At 36.6% G+C, this 18452-nt stretch overlaps 1 protein-coding gene across 2 annotated transcripts in view; it reads right to left on the reverse strand.

The window, feature by feature from the left end:
• Positions 1 to 18452, reverse strand: part of CPSF6 (cleavage and polyadenylation specific factor 6) — an 85855-nt gene that overhangs the window by 33664 nt on the left and 33739 nt on the right. The gene's annotated exons all lie outside the window — the stretch shown is intronic.

Genomic DNA, 18452 nt, shown 5'->3' on the forward strand with positions numbered 1-18452 from the left:
GAAGGGAAAAGAGGGAATCTGGCTGTAAACATTTTGGGGAAATGGTTAAGGGAAAGTAGACTAAAGAGACACTTTTAGTTTCGGTTATGTGGATGGCAGTCACTTTCACATACAGCAAAATTATTGCTAGTTGACCTGGTGTAGAAATGACTTCCAGAAATATTATCTTATTATCCACTATGCCAACTCATCTGGCATTGCAGTAAGAAGGTGCAGGGATGGACCTTGAATTTAGACATAGGTAGGCAGAATGATGGGTCCCCAAAGATGTCCCGTGTCTTAATTCCCAGAACATGTAAATATGTTATGATTCATGGTGAGGGAGAATTAAGGTTGCACAGGGAATTAAAGTTGCTAATAAGATGATCTTAAAATAAGGAGATTATTGTGGATGATCTGGATGGGCCTAATGTAAGTTAAAGGGTCCTTAAATATGGAAGAGGGAGGCAAAAGAGTCAGTGTCAGAGTGATGCAACGTCAGGAAGACTCAACTGGCCATTACTGCCTTTGAAGGTAAAAAGGGACCATGAGCCAAGGAATAAGGTGGAGCCTGTGGAAGCTGGAAAAGGAAAAACAACAATAACAATAAACCAAAAGCAAACTCTCCCCTGGAACTTCCAGAAGAGATGCAGCCCTACTGACACCTTGATTTTAGCTAAGTGAGACCCATCTTGGACTTCTGACCTCTAGAACTGGAGATAATAAAAGTGTGTTGTTCTAGGCCGGGGTGGGTAAATTTGTGGTGACTTGTTACAGCAGCAATAGGAAACTAATATACCATGTAACTTACTTTAATGAAACATGAGAGTGACATTTAATTGCCAGTGTGAGGCACCACCACACTCCCTTTGACTTGCCACCATTGTAAATTTTTGTAGATGATAGAGATTGAGTGTTCATTCAGCTTGAGTTCCTGAATGAGGATGAGTGATCAAGCATGGACACGTAATATGAATAAGGAAAAAAATCTCTGTTTTTAAGCCACTGAGATTTCAGGACTTTGTTGTTGTTGTTACTGTAGCATAACCTAACCTATCCTAACTGACTGGCCCTCGAAGGAAGGAATCATACGACCAAGTGGTTATTTTCACTATATAAGGGTGGTTGTTTCAGCTTCTGGTAAATACTGCATCCTCATTAAAAGGAAGTTATATAATAAATGAGGCAATGAAAAATGTTGTCCTAGTGAATTATTTCATAATTAAAGTGGGAGAGAAAGCCCCTCAAAATCCTTAAGGCTTATACAAACATGCTTGATGCATTTCACTTTATTTTTGAATAGGTAATACTTGGGGATAGGTACATGTTGGCTGAAAATTTTCATAATACTTCCTTCCTTAGAATTTCATAGTGTATATTATGTGACTACCTCTTTATATGACAGCGATTTTGTAATATATCCTATGGGAAATGGAAAGAGAATTCAGTCTTTGTTCTAGAGTGGTTGGTCAAATTTTACTTTTTGCTATTGAAGATATTTTTAAAAGTTCCAGCATCACAAAGTAAAGGTATTTTCAAGTAAATGTTTAGGGTGGCGATCAAATTTGACAAAACTTCTATGAAGTTTTTATTCATAAATGAGCTGTTAGATTTCAGGGCATTTCAAAATTTTCTTGTGCAATGACTAACTTTAAATACTCAACAACCAGTTTTTCACCAATATCCTTGTCACAGTGACATGAATTTTGTGTTATCTTTGTAGATGTCACTATTTTGTGTCAAATCAGCGAGAAATTTTAAAATTTCCTATTGTGTTCTTATAATTCACTCCTCTTCTTTAATTGTATTATCAGACAGTCCATAAGTCTATTATTTTATTAAAATTTTCTCTTATGAATTACTGCTTTTGTATGATCTGAAAATATTTGTTACAATTTGCTACTCAATGTCAGGATAACTTTTATTCATTTATATGCTCATTTAAAAAATAATTTTTGTTTCATATTCTATTAGTTTTTATCTGAATTTCCCCTTGGTTCCTTTTCTTTAAGAAAAAACCCAACTTTACTGAGGTATAAGTAACATATAATAAACTGCACATTTTAAAAGAATACAATTTGATAAGTTTTTATATATGCATATACCTGTGAGGCCATCACCACAGTCAAGAGAATGATCATATTCTTCACCTCCAAAAGATTCCTCTTGTTCCTTCATCAAATATGTGCTTTGCGAAGATTTTCTCCCAGTCTTTTCATTATCTTAGCAGTGTCTTTTTAAAAGCACAAGTTTTATAAATTATGTTGAAGTTCAATTTATTTATTTGTTCTTTTCTTGATTGTGCTTTTGGTGTTGTACCTAAGAAATCTTTGCCTAACATACAGGTCACAAGATTTTCTCTTGTTTTTCTTCTAGAAGTTCTATAGGTTTTTCATTTAGGTCTACAATCCACCTTGAGTTATTTTCCATATGTAGTGTAAGGTATGGGTTCAAGTTCATTTTTTTGCATATGGATGTCTAATTGTCCCAGCACCACTTGTTAAAAGGCTATCCTTTCTCCACTACATTGCCTTTGTGCCTTTAAAACATTTTTTATATTTACAGAAAAGTTGCAAAGGTAGTACAGACAATTCCGTCACTGAGTTTCCCCAATGTTAATTTCTTAGATTTGACAAATGAACTAGAGTTACGTTAAGATGTTGACACTAGTAGATTACTATTAACTAAATTCTAGGCTTTATTTAGATCCCTCTAGTTTTTCCACTAATGTCCTTTTTCTGTGCCAGGACCCAACATAGGATACCACATTACATTTGTTTTCATGTCTTATGTTTTCTTGGTTTACACATAAATCAAATAAAAATGCACTAGACCAAAGTCTTAAACACAGACAAGAAAGAACGTTAAGTGTTATTCTGAAGTGCTAATAGTTGTGGATCTTAAGATTTTAAAGCAAAAGAGAGAATTTCTTTTCAGAGGTCAGAATGAACAGTGGCATTCTTAAATAACAAATATTTCATAGGAATCATCAAAATAATTGCTGCTTTTAATCCATGAGCATTTGGGAAAATACTAAAATGAGAAAAGCTAATTTAACATTTATCCAAAACACTTTATTAAAAATGAATTTTAAAATGGGAAAATATGTATAAAATTAGCTGGTAAATAAATCAAACAGCAAGTAATAGTCCATTATTGGAGATTTTATTTCAGATATGACAGCCCTGACCAATTATTGATTTTTGTGTAATATGGTTATTATAGAAAACCTTATGAATGATTTTTAACTTTCTTGTCAGCTATAAACTAGCTATGACTTTATTCAAGAAAGTGAAGCAAGTTTTGGATGATATGAATCTGTTTGTGAATGACATTTGTGGTCAGCTGTATGATAACAAAGCTGTAATGAAAGATGTGAACAAAGCATTCTTTTAAAACATGAACAAGTACACAATATGTGCTCTGTCTAGTTTCTTTAAATTCATTGGAGAAAATGTTGCTTCCTCACTACCAGGCTGTGTTGACTTGGATTCAACATTTTGCAACTATTATTTGTGTTCTTTTCAGGTTCATCTGGCAGATGAAGTATTTTTAAACATACATGCCAACTTAGAAGATCTGCCCATAATAAAGCTGTTCAAACTTTGCAACACGGGTTCAAAAACATACTAAGGACTCTAAAACAAATTTTCAAAAATTTGGAGAGAAAACTCACAAGAAGGTGCAACATGTTTTTCCTAAAAGTTGATAAAGCTCAAATAAACCATTAAAATTTTAAAACAATCATAAGATTATAGGAAAGGTGAAAGAGAATATTATAAAGAACTGTTTTCCCTAAATCATTTGAGAATAAATTGCTGAACTAATACCCATTATGTTAGGTGTATTCTTACAACCAAGGACATTCTCCTACATAACCACAATCAAAATCAGAGACTTAACACTGATACTTTACTACCAACTCAGACCCTATTCAAGTGTTGGTAATTATCCCAACAATGTGTTTTAGAGCAAAAGAATCCAGTTTACCATCACACATTGACTTTGTCATGTCTCTATGGTCCTTTTAGGCTAGAACAGTTCCTTATAGTCTTTTCTCAACTTTTATGACCTTGACAATTTTGAAATCATAGTAATTTACTTTGTAGAAATGTCCCTCAATTTCGGTTTGTCTGATTTTTCCTCATGACTAGATTCAGATTGTGTACCTTTGGCAGGAATATTGCAGGTACTAGGCTGTGTTCTTTTCAATGCATCCTATTAGGTAGCACATGGTTTCTGTTTGTCTCATTACTGATGATAATCACTTTGATCACTTCAATTCAGGTGTGTCTACAAGGTACCGCCACTGTAAAATTAATGTTTTCCCCTTTATAATTAGTAAGTACTTTGTGTGGAGATATTTGAAACTGTGCAAATATCCCATTCCTTATCAATTCACCCATAACTTCAATTTATTTGTTTATATCTGTATAAGCTCACGCTTATTTTACAATATGGTAAAATCTTTTATTATCACTTTTTTGCAATTTAAAAAATGGTGGGGGCTTCCCTGGTGGCGCAGTGGTTGAGAACCTGCCTGCCAATGCAGGGGACACGGGTTCGAGCCCTGGTCTGGGAAGATCCCACATGCCGCAGAGCAACTAGGCCCGTGAGTCACAATTACTGAGCCTGCGCATCTGGAGCCTGTGCTTCGCAACAAGAGAGGCCACATAGTGAGAGGCCCGCGCACCGCGATGAAGAGTGGCCCCCACTTGCCGCAACTGGAGAAAGCCCCCGCACAGAAACGAAGAACCAACACAGCCATAAATAAATAAATAAATAAATAAATAAATAAATAAATAAATAAATAAATAAATAAATAAATTTAAAAAAAAAATGGTGGTAAAATGCATAATATAAAATTTAACCTCTTAACCATTTTTAAGTGTACAGTTCAGTAGAGTTAACTGTATTCACAACATTCATTGTTGTGTAATAGGTCTCTAGAACTTTTTCATGAAAAAGTAAAACTCTATATCCACCAAAAAACGACTCTCTATTTTTCTCTCCCCCAAGCCCCTGGCAGCCACCATTCATATTTGTTTCCATGATTTTAATAGAAAATTTGGAATCAATAATTTTGACTGGGGACTAAACTAGATGTTTCACGATAGTGGAATAATATAGTATATGTCCTTTTGTGACTGGCTTATTTAACTCTGCATAATGTCCTTAAGGTTCATCCATGTTGTAGCATGTGACAGGATTTCCTTCCTTTTTTAAGACTGAATAATATTCCATTGTATGAATAAAACACACTTCATTCATCTGTTGATGGACATTTGGGCTGCTTCCACTCTTGGATATTGTGAATAATGCCGCAATGAACATGGGTGTGTGACTATTTCTTCAAAATCCTGCCTTTCAATATTTTTGGATATATACTTAGAAGAGGGATTGCCAGATCACATGGTAGTTCTAGTTTCAGTTTTTAAAGGAACTTTCATTCTGATTTCCACAGTGGGTGCACCATTTTACATTCTTACTGAAGGTACACAAGGATTCCAATTTCTCCACATCCTCACCAACACTTATTTTATTTTTTGTTTTGGGTTTTTTTTTTGATAGTGGCCATCTTAGTGGGTATGAGGTGGTATCTCATTGTTGGCTTAATTTGAATTTCTCTAGTGATTACTGATGTTGAGCATCTTTTCATATGCTTGTTGGCCATTCTTTGAAGAAATGTCTATTCAGGTCCTTTGCCCATTCTTTAATTGGTTTAATTGTTTTGTTGTTGAGCTGTTAAGAGTTCTTTGTATATCCTAAATATTAACCCTTTATCAGAAATATGATTTACAATTTTCTCCCATTCCATAGTTACCTTTTCACTCTGTTGTTTATTTTCTTTAACGTGTAGAAGTTTTTAGGTTTGATGTGGTCCCACTAATCTATGTTTGCTTTTGTTGCCTGTGCTTTTGGGTGTCATATCCAAGAAATCACTGCCAAATCAAATGTCATCAAGTTTTTCTCCTATGTTTTCATCTAGGAGTTTTATAGTTTTAGGAGGAGACAAGGATTGAATACAGTTTTCAGAGGGAACATGGCCCTACTTACATCTAAATTTCCAAATTCTAGGTCTCAGAACTGTGAGTCAATACATTTATTGTTTTTGTGGTGCATTGTTATAGCAGCGCTAGGAAACAAATACAGAGGGTGTCTCCCCTGCCCCCTTGTTGCTCTGGCTGGTTTCTAGAAGGTAGAAGAACTTTGGATCTAAACTGTCATCAAGTTCACTGCCCACTATTATTCTCTACTTTTACAAAAGGATTCTGTTACTAGAATTGCTTACATGATTTCCAAAAAAAAGGACTGGGTCCTAATTCCATACGCTAACTCACAAATTATCCTGAATAAATAAATAAATATATATAATGAGTATATTCGTACATGGAGGCAAATGAACTTCTCCATAGTATAAGTGTGACTGCAATATGTAAAGCTATTGCGTTACTGTGAGTTTGTGTCCTTGTCAAGTACTTGCATTGTTAGAAAAAATGGGAAGCTCCATTGTTAGGACTGTGGAGGCCTTAATGAGGTCACTGTTCCAGACTTTTATATACTCTCACTTTTCCCTGACCAGTTAGTAGCTTACTGGAGGGTGGGTATTTTGTAAAAATTTGTGCTCCCTGGGAGCTGCAACTTTATATAAGGCAACAAGTGGAAGATGGCCTTTCAAATGTGACTTGGCCATTCCTGAATATTCATCATGACACTCAGTTTGTGTGAGACCCCAGACATCCACTGATTAATAATAACATCCCCTTCCAGCTACTTTCCCATTTCTTTGCTCTTTACAACAATACTTTTAAAAACTATCTCCTTTCTCTCCTCCCATTCCCTCCTGAATTCACTCCAATCATCCTTTTATCCTCACCACTCCATTAAAATCATTCCACTCAAAGTCACCAATGAATTCCAGATATCAAACCAAAAGGTCAATTCAGTCTTCGTTTTATCGAAACCCTCAGTAGCACGTGACACACTTCACTCCCTCTTTTGTGAAACTTGTCTTCTGAGACACCCTCCTTTTCTCTCCCTCTCTCCCTCCCTCCTTTCTTCCTTCCTTCCTCTCTTTCTCCCACCCTCCCTCCCTGTCTCCCCCCACCCCGCCCCCTTCTTTCTCTCCTCTCTCTCTTCCCCTCTTCCTTGGTTCTCTTACTCATGGGCTGCTGCCTCTGTCTTTTTGGTTGCATCATTCTATTTTCCCTATTTCTAGGCATAGGAGTCCTCTATGGTTCAGGCTGCTGACATTTTTTTCTTTATCCATCACATTCTCTCAGTGACCTCACCTGGTCCCACTGCTTTAAATAGTATTTAGACACTGATACCTTGCACAGTCATATCTTTAGCCATGAAATTGTCCCTGAATTCCAGATATGTACATCCGAATGACTACTTGATATCTCCACTTGGTAGTCTAATCGTTCTCTCAAACTCAACATGCCCAACATGAAACTTTTTATTCCTGCTCCCACCAGAAAATGTTTCTACCCCACCCTCCAGTCTTCTTTATCTCAGTGGAAGATAACTCCATTTTTTTATTTCTTAGGTCAAAAACTACAGAGATAGCCTTGATTTCTTTCTCTCACATTCACCTTTTGTCCATCAACAAATGTAGTTGGCTCTACCTTTAAAATATACTCAGTCTCACTGCTTCTCCGCTGCTATTACCTTAATCAAAACCACTTTAGGGACTTCCCTGGTGGTCCAGTGGTTAAGACTTCGCCTTTCATTGCAGGGGGTGCAGGTCTGATCCCTGGTCGGGGAGCTAATATTCCCACATGCCTCGCAGCCAAAAAACCAAAACATAAAACAGAGGCAATATTGTAACAAACTCAATAAAGACTTTAAAAAAATGGTCCACATCAAAAAAAAGAAAAATCTTAAAAAAAAAACACACACACTTTAATTTCAAACCTACACTAATGCAAAATCATTCCAATTGGTCTACCTGCTACCACAACTGCTCCCTAACAGCCTCTTCTTCAGATAGCGACCTGTGATAAAACTTAGGATTATATCACTCCTCTACTCATATCTTTCCAAGTTTCCTGTCACACCATGAGTAAAAGCTAAAATCTTTACCATTCCCTATAAAGCCCTACACAATCATGCCCCCAAACACTTCCCTAAACCCATTTCTGACCATTCTCCTCTTCCCTCATCCTACCATCCTTTGCTGCTTCACTTACCCTTTAGGGCATCTCCACTTACCACTCCCTCTGCTAGAATGGTCTTCTCCTTGATATCTACATAGCTGACTCCCTCACTATCTTTGGAGCTCTGTTCAAACTGCACCTTATAAAAAAGGGCCTTCCCTGATGAACCTGTATAAAAATATCCTGCCTTATTTCACTTAATAACTTTAACACCAATTGGTATATTTGACCGTTGTCTATCTTTCCTCATTAAAAATAAGCTCCAAGAGAAGAGGGATGTTGTCTGTTCCACTCAGTGCTGCATTTCTAGCTCCTAGATCTGTGGTCGGCACATTTGTTAAATGAATGAATCTCTCCTACCTGGAGAGAGATGTTAACTACACAATGTCCTGATTTGGACACCATATATGACTTCACATAAACCCCTCTTCCAAGACATCCTGAATACTGCAGCACCACCTCTTTTGGGGCTAACCCTTAAAAGCATGCACATAAAAGCACTCAAAAAGTGAAGTTCATGAGCTATATCTTCTTCAGCCAAGTTAGCTCCATAATATCCAAAAAGAACTCAGTCATAGAAGACTGGGAGCCCCCCAAATTGATGAAAATATATCCACTGCTTCAGAGAAAAATTACCTTTTCATTTCTTCACTAATCTTGAGATGAAGGGATTTTTTTTTTCCAATCTGGCCCTTAGAACAGTGCCTGGCATCTAGTAAGCAACTCAGTAATTCCTGAAAGAATGAATACACAGAACCCATTGGTAATTAAGGCCTTTCAAGTATTGGAAGACACTCTTCACTGCCACCCACATAATATCGATAGCTTCCCTAACCCATCTTGGCCTGCCACCTAGTGGTAGTTGCTTCTAACACTATGCTAGGGCCCATTCTGTCCCAAGAAGACTCGTTCTGGTAATCCCCATCTTAGCTAATTTCTTCAAGAAGCAGACTCCAACTGAGGTCATCATTCCAAGATTTGGCAGCCGTTAGCACAAGTAGCTGTTTTTCAAAACAGTTTTTGAAAAAAAGGAGGCACCACATCACCGTAAGGAGGACGGAGATGGTTTGGCACACGTTTATTACTGTCTAAGAGCAAAGGCTCTCACCCAGAGTGGCTCTAGGAGGCATAGAACTCCAGAACAGTCTGCTTGATGAGGGAAGACGACTGTTCAGTCTACATCCAAGTACACTGATTGTACTGACCACTGCATCCCATCTAAGACAATGAATACACAAAATATACTTGTGTGCAGCCTGACATGCAACTCAAAGTTTCAGAATGTTTATCTTGTTACTGACCATTGTTGGCAATTGCACTTCTCCCAACACCCACTCCAGTACGCTGGGACACTGGTGACCAGGCACGTGGCTTCCTTTAACCAGTATGGTGTTAAGACTAATTTTAAGGCTGTTCTGAGAGCAAGTAGTGTCATAAGCTCACTTCTAATATAAACCTTATGCTTTACATTGATGTTATTTGAAATTTTGAAATAAAACACATCAAAGCAATGGTAGTTTTTCCAAACTACACATCTTTCTTTCATGTTGAGAAGAGAGCAGGAGGCTGGTTATAACATTATCTGCTATCGCCATGCCCTCAATGGATTGTGCTATCTCCCACTTCAAGTCAACTCGTACTCAAATAAATCTTCAGATATAAATAGGAAATCAACTGTTTTAGAGTAGCATTTGTAATGTTTTTGGAAAAATACCTTAAGTATTATCTTAAATACTCGTTAGTAGCATTATCTAGGTATGATGATAGCTTGATCTAGAATTCAGTTGCACTTACACAACAAAAGGCTATTTCTATCACTGTAATTTTATTGTGTATTAAATATATCTAAAATATATATATTTACAGTTCAAAGAGTAAAAGCACATGAGTGTCAACCATTCCGATTAACAAATACATTATGCCACCTTAGGAGCCTCCTGTGGCATGCTCCCTTGACTGTATTCCTCTACCTCCCTGCCTCCGGAACTACTATGCTAAATGTTGTTCATGACTTCCTTGAACTTTTCTATTGTTTTCCTTACATAGGAATCTCTAATACACACTCAAAATTTTGCCTGTCTTGGAACTTTATATAAATAGAATAATACTGTGTGAATTCTGTGACTTGCTTCTTCCAGTCAATATAATTTTAAGACTCATTTATGGTGTTGTGTGCAGCTAGAGTTCTTGTCTTTCCAGACTATGTAGTATTTCATTGTTATGGATGCCCTGCTATTTATCTACTCTGTTGTTGGTGGGCATCTGAGCTGTTTCCAGTTTTTTTGCTATTGGAAATAATGTTGCTATATACATTCTTGTAAATGCCTTCAAGTACAAAGATACAAGTTTCCCTGGTGTATACGTGCACATTTACTTTACAAAGTAATGCTAAACTGTTTTCCAAAGTGGTTTTAACAATTCACACCCTTTCCAGCAGTATTCTTCATTGCACCATCTCCTAGCCAATATTTAGAACTGATTAAACTTTTTTTGGGGGGGCCAATCTAGTAGGTGTGAAATGGTACCTGTGATTTCAATATGCATTTCCTAGATTACTAATGAAGTTGGGTATCATTTCATATACTTATGGAATATTTTTGCGTGAAATATCAGTTCATGTCTGTTGCCTATTTTTCTACTGGGTTTCTGTCATTCTCTTATAGGTCTGTAGTTTATTATATATTCTTTCTTTTTTCACTTACGACAAAAGCCCTTTTTTTATTATTATATATTCTTGATATTAATCCTTTGTCAGTTTTATGTGTTCCAAGTTGTCTTTCCCCAGTTTGGGGCTTCTCTTTTCACTCTCTGTGGTGTCTTTTAATGAACAGAAGTTCTTAATTTAATTTACTCACATTTATCAATCTTTCCCTTTATCATTTGTACTTGTATCTTAAGAAATCCTTCTCTAATCCAAGGTCATAAAGTTATTTCCTATATTTTCTTCTTAATAGACTATCTTTGCCTCTCCCTCCCATTAAGTCCACATTTAATACACCTAGAATTGATATTTACATTTAACATTAGGTAGATCCCATTTTTCTATTTCAGTATAACCCATAGCAATTTCCATCTTAGCATAAGATCTATCTTTCATATATATGTGGTCTCTGGTCCCTCTATATTGTTCCATGACCTACTTATTTATTCATGTACAAAGTCTGCACTATCTTATTACAGGCCTTAATATGTGACAGAGCAACTCTTCCCTCTCTTTCTTGGTTATCATTTGCTTTTAATTCCGCATAAAGTTTAGAACGAGATTGTCATATCCAGTAAGACCTGACAAACCTCTTGGAATTTTAATTGGATTTGCACTGATGCTAAGTTAATTTGGAGGGAATGGCCATATTTACATTAAATCTTCCTATTCATGAACATGGTATGTCCATTGATTTGGGTCTATATGAACGCCTTCCATTAGAGGTTTAAAACTTTCTCCAAAAGGGCTTGCACATCTTTTATTAGATTTAAAACTAGCTACTTTACATCTAGTTTCAATATTGATGTTGTGCCCACAGAGTTTTCTAACCTTTTGATTCTAATAATTTATCTGTAGAATCTTTCATACCATCTCCTATCTTCCGTAAGTAATGACCAGTAAATCCCACTGTCACATTCTCTAGATTTGCTCTTCTGACCCTAAAGTGGATTACTACTCTGCTATTGAATCTTCCTAAATTTGTTTCCTCACCTGTAAAATGAGGAACTCCAATGGAATTGATTTGATGCTTACATTAAAAATACCACCTGGGAAAGTGGCCAGCATATATTAGTCTCTTCAATGGCTTTCTTCCAGACAGCACATGGTTTTCTTTCTTTGTGTATTCATGGTATTTTGCACATGGCAGTCATTTTGAGTATTCACTGAGTATAAATTACTTTATTTCCTGACTCTCGAAGGGCAGAAAGAATATTCCTTGGCTTATGTCCCCTTCCTGAATGCCACGTATAGCACAGAGTGGGCACTCAAACGCTAAAGAAAGATAGGCTTTTTCACCTAGGGTTAAAAACAAAAAAAGTATTATATAGCTATGTAAAATTAAGCCCACACTCTTATACCTACCACAAGAATTCTATTCAGAATGACATTAGAATACTATACTTTTCAAAGAAATGTTAAATATATTCTCCATATAAATAATCTATATGTAAATACAAAATATGCAGGTACAAAATTCCTTCTTTTCAAATGACCCTTATGTGCACTGAGAAAATTTAGAAGTATTTTCAGTATAAAGGTGGAAATAAAAAAGGTTTTATTAACTGATTGCATCAGAATATTATCATTATTACTCTGATCTTTTGGTTTGACTATATTGCTGTGACTGAACAGGGACAATGGATTAGAAAAGAATCCTTCAGATCTTTCTTGGATGAGAGCCTGGCTTGGATTTTTCAGTTCTTGAGTTTGTCCTTAATTAGTTATTACTTTGGGTCTGAATGCATACACTTAACTGTTTCCTCAATTATAAAATGAACTTACTAAATTACAACTTACCCTTTTTTTTCTTACATAGTTATCACTAGTTGGCAGCACACTAATATTTTAAAATATTAAGCCTCTGTAAAAAAAAAAATCACAAAATATTTTAAAAGATACCAATTTTCACCTCTAAAATCGGTAATTTTTAAAGCACCCATTATTGAAAAGGATGTGGAGAAATACGCATTTTCACATACAGCTGTGGTGAAGGTCAATCAGAGGGCAACTTCATGTGTCAAAAACCTCAACTGTTCATACTTATTGAATCAAGCACCAAAAGACACTTTTCGGAAAAGATGTGCATTTAGATTTACTTGTAAGGATTTTCATTATAATATCCTTTATACAAGTCAAAAGTCTAGTGAGATAACCTGAATACCCAATGATAAGAATTAAAATGCCCTCCACATAACCTACCTGTACAGTCCCTCTATAAAACTGACTTATTAACACAACATTCATGTCCAAGAACTTCTGCTTACTAATTACATTACATAAGACTCAGTGCGTGTGTTCCTAAACTATATCAATAGTATTTTTTCCTGTGATTTCATGACTTAACACTATGTAAACCAATAAAATGTGAGTGCAAACACAATTGGTTCAATGAAAACTACGTTAAGTGCTTTGGAAAGACTGGCTAAAGATGAGTCACTTTAAAAATCACAGTTGATAAAGAGGGACATTACACAATGAGAAAGGGGTCCATTCTCCAAGAAGACATAACAATTCTTAATGTGTATGTGCCTAACAACAGAATATCAAACTACATGAGGCAAAAACTGATAGAACTCCAGGAAAAAAATTAATTAAGTAAAAATCACAGTTCACAATGTCATACTTCACACCCAACAAGATGGCTATTAGAAGAAAACTGGAAAATAGGTTTAGTAAAAATGTGGAGAAACTGAAATTCTCACGCATGGCTCGTGGAAATATAAAATGGTACAGCTGTTGTGGAAAAGCTTCAGGGTTCCTCAAAAAGTTAAATATAGAATTACCATATGATCTAACAATTCCACTCCTAGGTATATATCTAAAAGAATTTCAAGAAGAGACTCAAACAGATACTTGTACACCAATGTTCACAGCAGCATTATTCACCACAGCCAAAAGGTGGAAACAACCCAAATGTCCAGACGAATTGATAAACAAAATGTGGTATATACATACAACGTAATACTCAGTCTTAAAAGTAATGAAATTCTAACACATGCTACAATTTGCATTTTGAAAACATTATGCTAAGTGAAATAAGCCAGCACATAGGACCAAATATTGTGTAATTTTACTTATATAATGTACCTAGGACACACAAATTCATAGAAAGTACAGTAGAGGTTGCCAGGGAGGGGCTAGAAGTGGGACAGGAATGGGGAGTTACTGTTTAGTGGGTACAGAATTTGTTTAGGATGTTCTAGAAATGTATAGTGGTAATGGCTGCACATTGTGAATGTACTTAATGCCACTAAAATGTATATTTAAAATGGTTTAAATGGCAATTTTTGTTATATACTTTACAATTTGAAAGATGCTGAATTAGCTCTTACAACTGTACTACCATAAGCATAAGCTAACAGGATAATGTGGTAGACCTAAACCTTAAGGACATTCATTCATTATTTACTAAACATCTATGTGCCATACTCTTATGTAGGCACTTGGGACTTACAAGATCCACGCTTTCATGTGCCTTATAGTCAAAGAGACAACAAAGATAACATATTGTGCTAGGTAACAACATATATTGTGTTAGGTAACACATAGAAAAATAAAGCAGAACTAAGGGAGATATTGGGTTCCATTCTTCAATAGAAAGGTGAAAATAAATCTCATTAAAATGACACTGTCATGCAGATATCCAAAGCATTCCAAGCAAGGAAAACGGCCCATACAAAGGCTAAGAGAGAGGAATATGCCTGGACTGTTTGAAAAAGGAGGCCAGGGGAATTCCCCGGCAGTTCAGTGGTTAGGACTCTGAGTTCTCACTGCCGAGGGCCCAAGTTCAACCCCTGGTGGGGGAACTAAGATCCCACAAGCCACGTGGCATGGCCAAAAGAGGCGAGAATGGCTGGAATGCAGCGAGCATGGGGAAAGATACTGGGAGGTCTGGTTAGACAGGTAATAGGAGCCAAATCACGGAGGAACCTTTTAAGGACTGGAGTTTTACTCTAGTACAAATGGGGAGCCATAGCAGGATTTTGAACAGAAACCACAGAAGCTCTGACAGCTGTGCTAAGAACAGACTGTAGAGAGGCAGGAGCAGAAAGCACGGAGAGCTGTTAGGAATCATTGCAGTAATACAGGCAAAGAATGAACGTAGTGCAAGCAGTAATGGGCTGTCAGATTCTAGATATTTTCTGATGGTGGACAAAAAGATTTCCTGATGTACTGGATATGGGGTGTGAGAAGAGTCAATAATTTCAAGTTTTGACCCTAAGCATTTGAAATGATGTTGTTAGCTGTTAAGGAAGACTGTGGGCTGAGCAGGTGGTGGGGAACGGGTGAGGATGAAAGAATTCAGTCTTGGCATGTTATGTTTGGGATGCCTGTTTGATATTCAAGTAGAGATGTCGGTAGACACTTAACGTCTCCAGTTTGAGAAAAAGGTCTGAATCGGAAATATAAATTTAGAAACTGACAGCATATTAATACTTAGAGCCATGAGACAGGAAAAGAGCACCAAGGAACGCAGGGAAGCTAAGCCTCCTGGGAGTACCCCACAATTCAAAAGTTAGGGAAGAGACACAGAAGACTAAGAAGGATGTAAGGAATAATAAAATTTTAAGTTAAAAATCTTCATTTATGACCCCATTTTATCTGCCTATTTATGTTCAACTGATCAACTTCTAATAAGAGGGCGTGTTCCATCCTCAACACTCACGTAAGCACGCAAAACAACTGGTAAAAGGTACCTTCAGGTTATCTCACCCAGGGGTGAGGAGTTGTGCCATTTATCTCCCTCCTCCCTTTAGTGTTCATCTACATACTCGGATCATTTAGAAAGCCAAGGACAACATAAAACTGATTACCACAGAAGTTTATAGGTAGGCAGTTTCCCAGTGTGTAGATATACACAGCATGTTGGTTGCCAGCCATCCCGAAACAATTTCTGAGATGCCTAAAAATGATTTCAACAAATGTTTACAATGGATATACTACTATTAACTGTGAAAAGCCAGCCATCACTAAATTCAGCGAATAACCATTAGCTCCAGTCTTCAGTCTGCAAATCACTTTCTAATAAAGTGAGCATGTTCTCAGGTTAAGCTAGATTCCAGCATTTTGTGTTTTCATTTTCTCCCTTACTTGGGAAAAGCTGAAGAAAGAGTAACGTAAAATGACTTACCAGTTTCAGGGGAAAAAGAACTAAAGTGGTACACAGTGATACTCGAGTTTCTCTACTGCACTGGGGTGCGGCCCAATTCCTGAGTCAATGCCAAAATTTCCCACAATGTTAAATTAACATTTCCACAAATGTTACTCACTGATCTTATATCTAATAGGATAGCTATAGTAATTATGTCAGTAGAACCTGTACAACTATTAATATGAAATATTTTTTTAAATAAAAATAACAAGATACAATTGAGTTGCTATGGCCCGTCCTATACAGCACAGTATATTTTACAGAACAGGTATGCTCAGTATTTGTGGAAATGAACATTTTTGTTTTGTTTGGCCGCACTGCACGGCATGTGGGATCTTAGCTCCCTGACCAGGGATCTAAACCCTGCACCTCCCCCCCACTCCCCCCCGCATTGGAACGGCGGAGTCCCAAGCACTGGACAGCCAGGGAAGTCCCAGAAATGAACATTTTAAAGTAATATACTCCTAAATGCTTACAGCTATCAATAAAGCTTTTTAATTTAGCACTTAAAGGCAGTGGGGGCTTAGTTTGATAACCATTCAGCACACAAGCTGTGTGGCTTTGCAGTCGTAAACCTACTCTAACTTCAACTCACCATTCTGCTAGCCATAACCCCTCAGAGCCTGTTGGCTCACTTGTAAAAGGAGAAAACCACCTTGTGTATTCTACAGGGTAAGAAACTCTATCGAGATAATAGGTACAACAGCAATTTTTAAAAAATGCTCATGGATGGACGTTGAGCATATGCTAAGTAAAATAAGCCAGACAAGTACCCTATGATATCATTTATATGCAGAATATAAAAAATCAAACATGTAATAAATCCTGATAGCAGTCCCTCCAACCCCCCCCCCCAAAAACAATGAGGACATGGATGATTCTATTCTGCAGCTGGGTTGACAGCCATTAAAGTGAAAAATGATGAAGACTCTCCTCAATTAGTTTCTTCTTTTAATTGTTACTACAAAGTTATGGCTTTAATCCACATGTCTTCTAAACTCCAAAACCATATAACTATTGGATACATGACTACTTGCTATTTCTTGGATCTCAAAGGCATTAAATTCAGTGTCTCTCCATCTTTTTCCAATGTTTCCCACCTCAGGCAATGACATACCACTAGGCTCTAAACATCATCCTTCCAAACTTTCACAGTTATTACCAGTTTTGTCTCAAGTCTTTCACTAAATCAACTTTTCTCTACCACTATTATTCCCACTATCTCTCTAGTCAAAGGGCTCTTGTAATAGTTTCACTGGTTTACCTCATCTCTTCTTTACCTGATTTAATGTGCAGCCAAGAAGCTTTCAGAAATGCTTTGACACTACACACACTTCAATGATGCCACATCATTCCTGGGACAATCTTTAGTGTGATTTACAAGCCCTGCAGAGTCTTGGTCCTTGTCTGTTTCTTGAGCCCCACACACAGGCCATGTTCTACACTCCCTACTTCAGTCAAACCAGTATTCTTCCTAATATGCTCCCTCATACCAAAAGGCCTTTTGTGCAAACCTCCCTTTGCCTAGAAGGTACTCCTCTTCCCTCTTCCCCAAGTTAAATCTTATTCCTTCTTCAGGACTCGGTGTAACTTAAGGAAGTAAACTATTTTCTCAAGTTTTCCTATAAGCTATAGGTTTTTTGAAAGGTTTTAAAAAAATATATATATATTCCTTATCTAACACTGAAAATAGCAAATGACTGGAATTGATATAACATGAAAATTCAAGAACTCTGTTAGTAAAATATAAAAGAGAAACAAAGATACAAGACAAGACAGCATTGGAAACCATTTCTAATATCATTTATTTTTGGAATTAAAACTAGAAGACTGGTAAAATTCTGTCTACGAATCCTTTATTATTTTTTGGTCGTGCCACACGGTTTGCAGGGATCTTAGTTCCCTGACCAGGGATCGAACCTGTGCCCCTGCAGTGGAAGTGCGGAGTTTTAAGTACTGGACCGCCAGGGAATTCCCTTACAAATCCTTTGTTAAAAAGCTCCCTCTTTCACCAAATCAGGCCTTGACTGACTCCTATTAAGTTTTGTGTAGCACCTGATTAAAAGATGTTCCCAATAATCTTTTCTTTCAAATACTCTTCAAGAGACTCAATTAACTCAATGCAAGTGAGGATCAATGAACACAATCCTCTTTAAAATGTAAACATATAACAAGGAGTATTAGCGAAACTAATAAAACCTCAAGCACAATTTTAATGGGGTTGCGGAAAGAGATCCTAGTAATGGTCATTTATTTCTTATATCGTTATTTCAACTGTTCAGAATTGCTACCTTCAACATACACTGAATCATACAGATGAGAAATCTGGGGCCTGATTTAACACCTGGCACACAAATCTTTATTGAAATCATAATTTGTTACTGTTTAAAAAAGTACTCTATATTACTTCAAAGCCAGTATGAAATATTTTTGCTGCAACCTAGAAACATTTTTA

This window comes from Balaenoptera physalus (assembly GCF_965194825.1).
Source record: "Balaenoptera physalus genome assembly, chromosome: 13".
In the NCBI taxonomy this organism is placed as follows: Eukaryota; Metazoa; Chordata; class Mammalia; order Artiodactyla; family Balaenopteridae; genus Balaenoptera; species Balaenoptera physalus.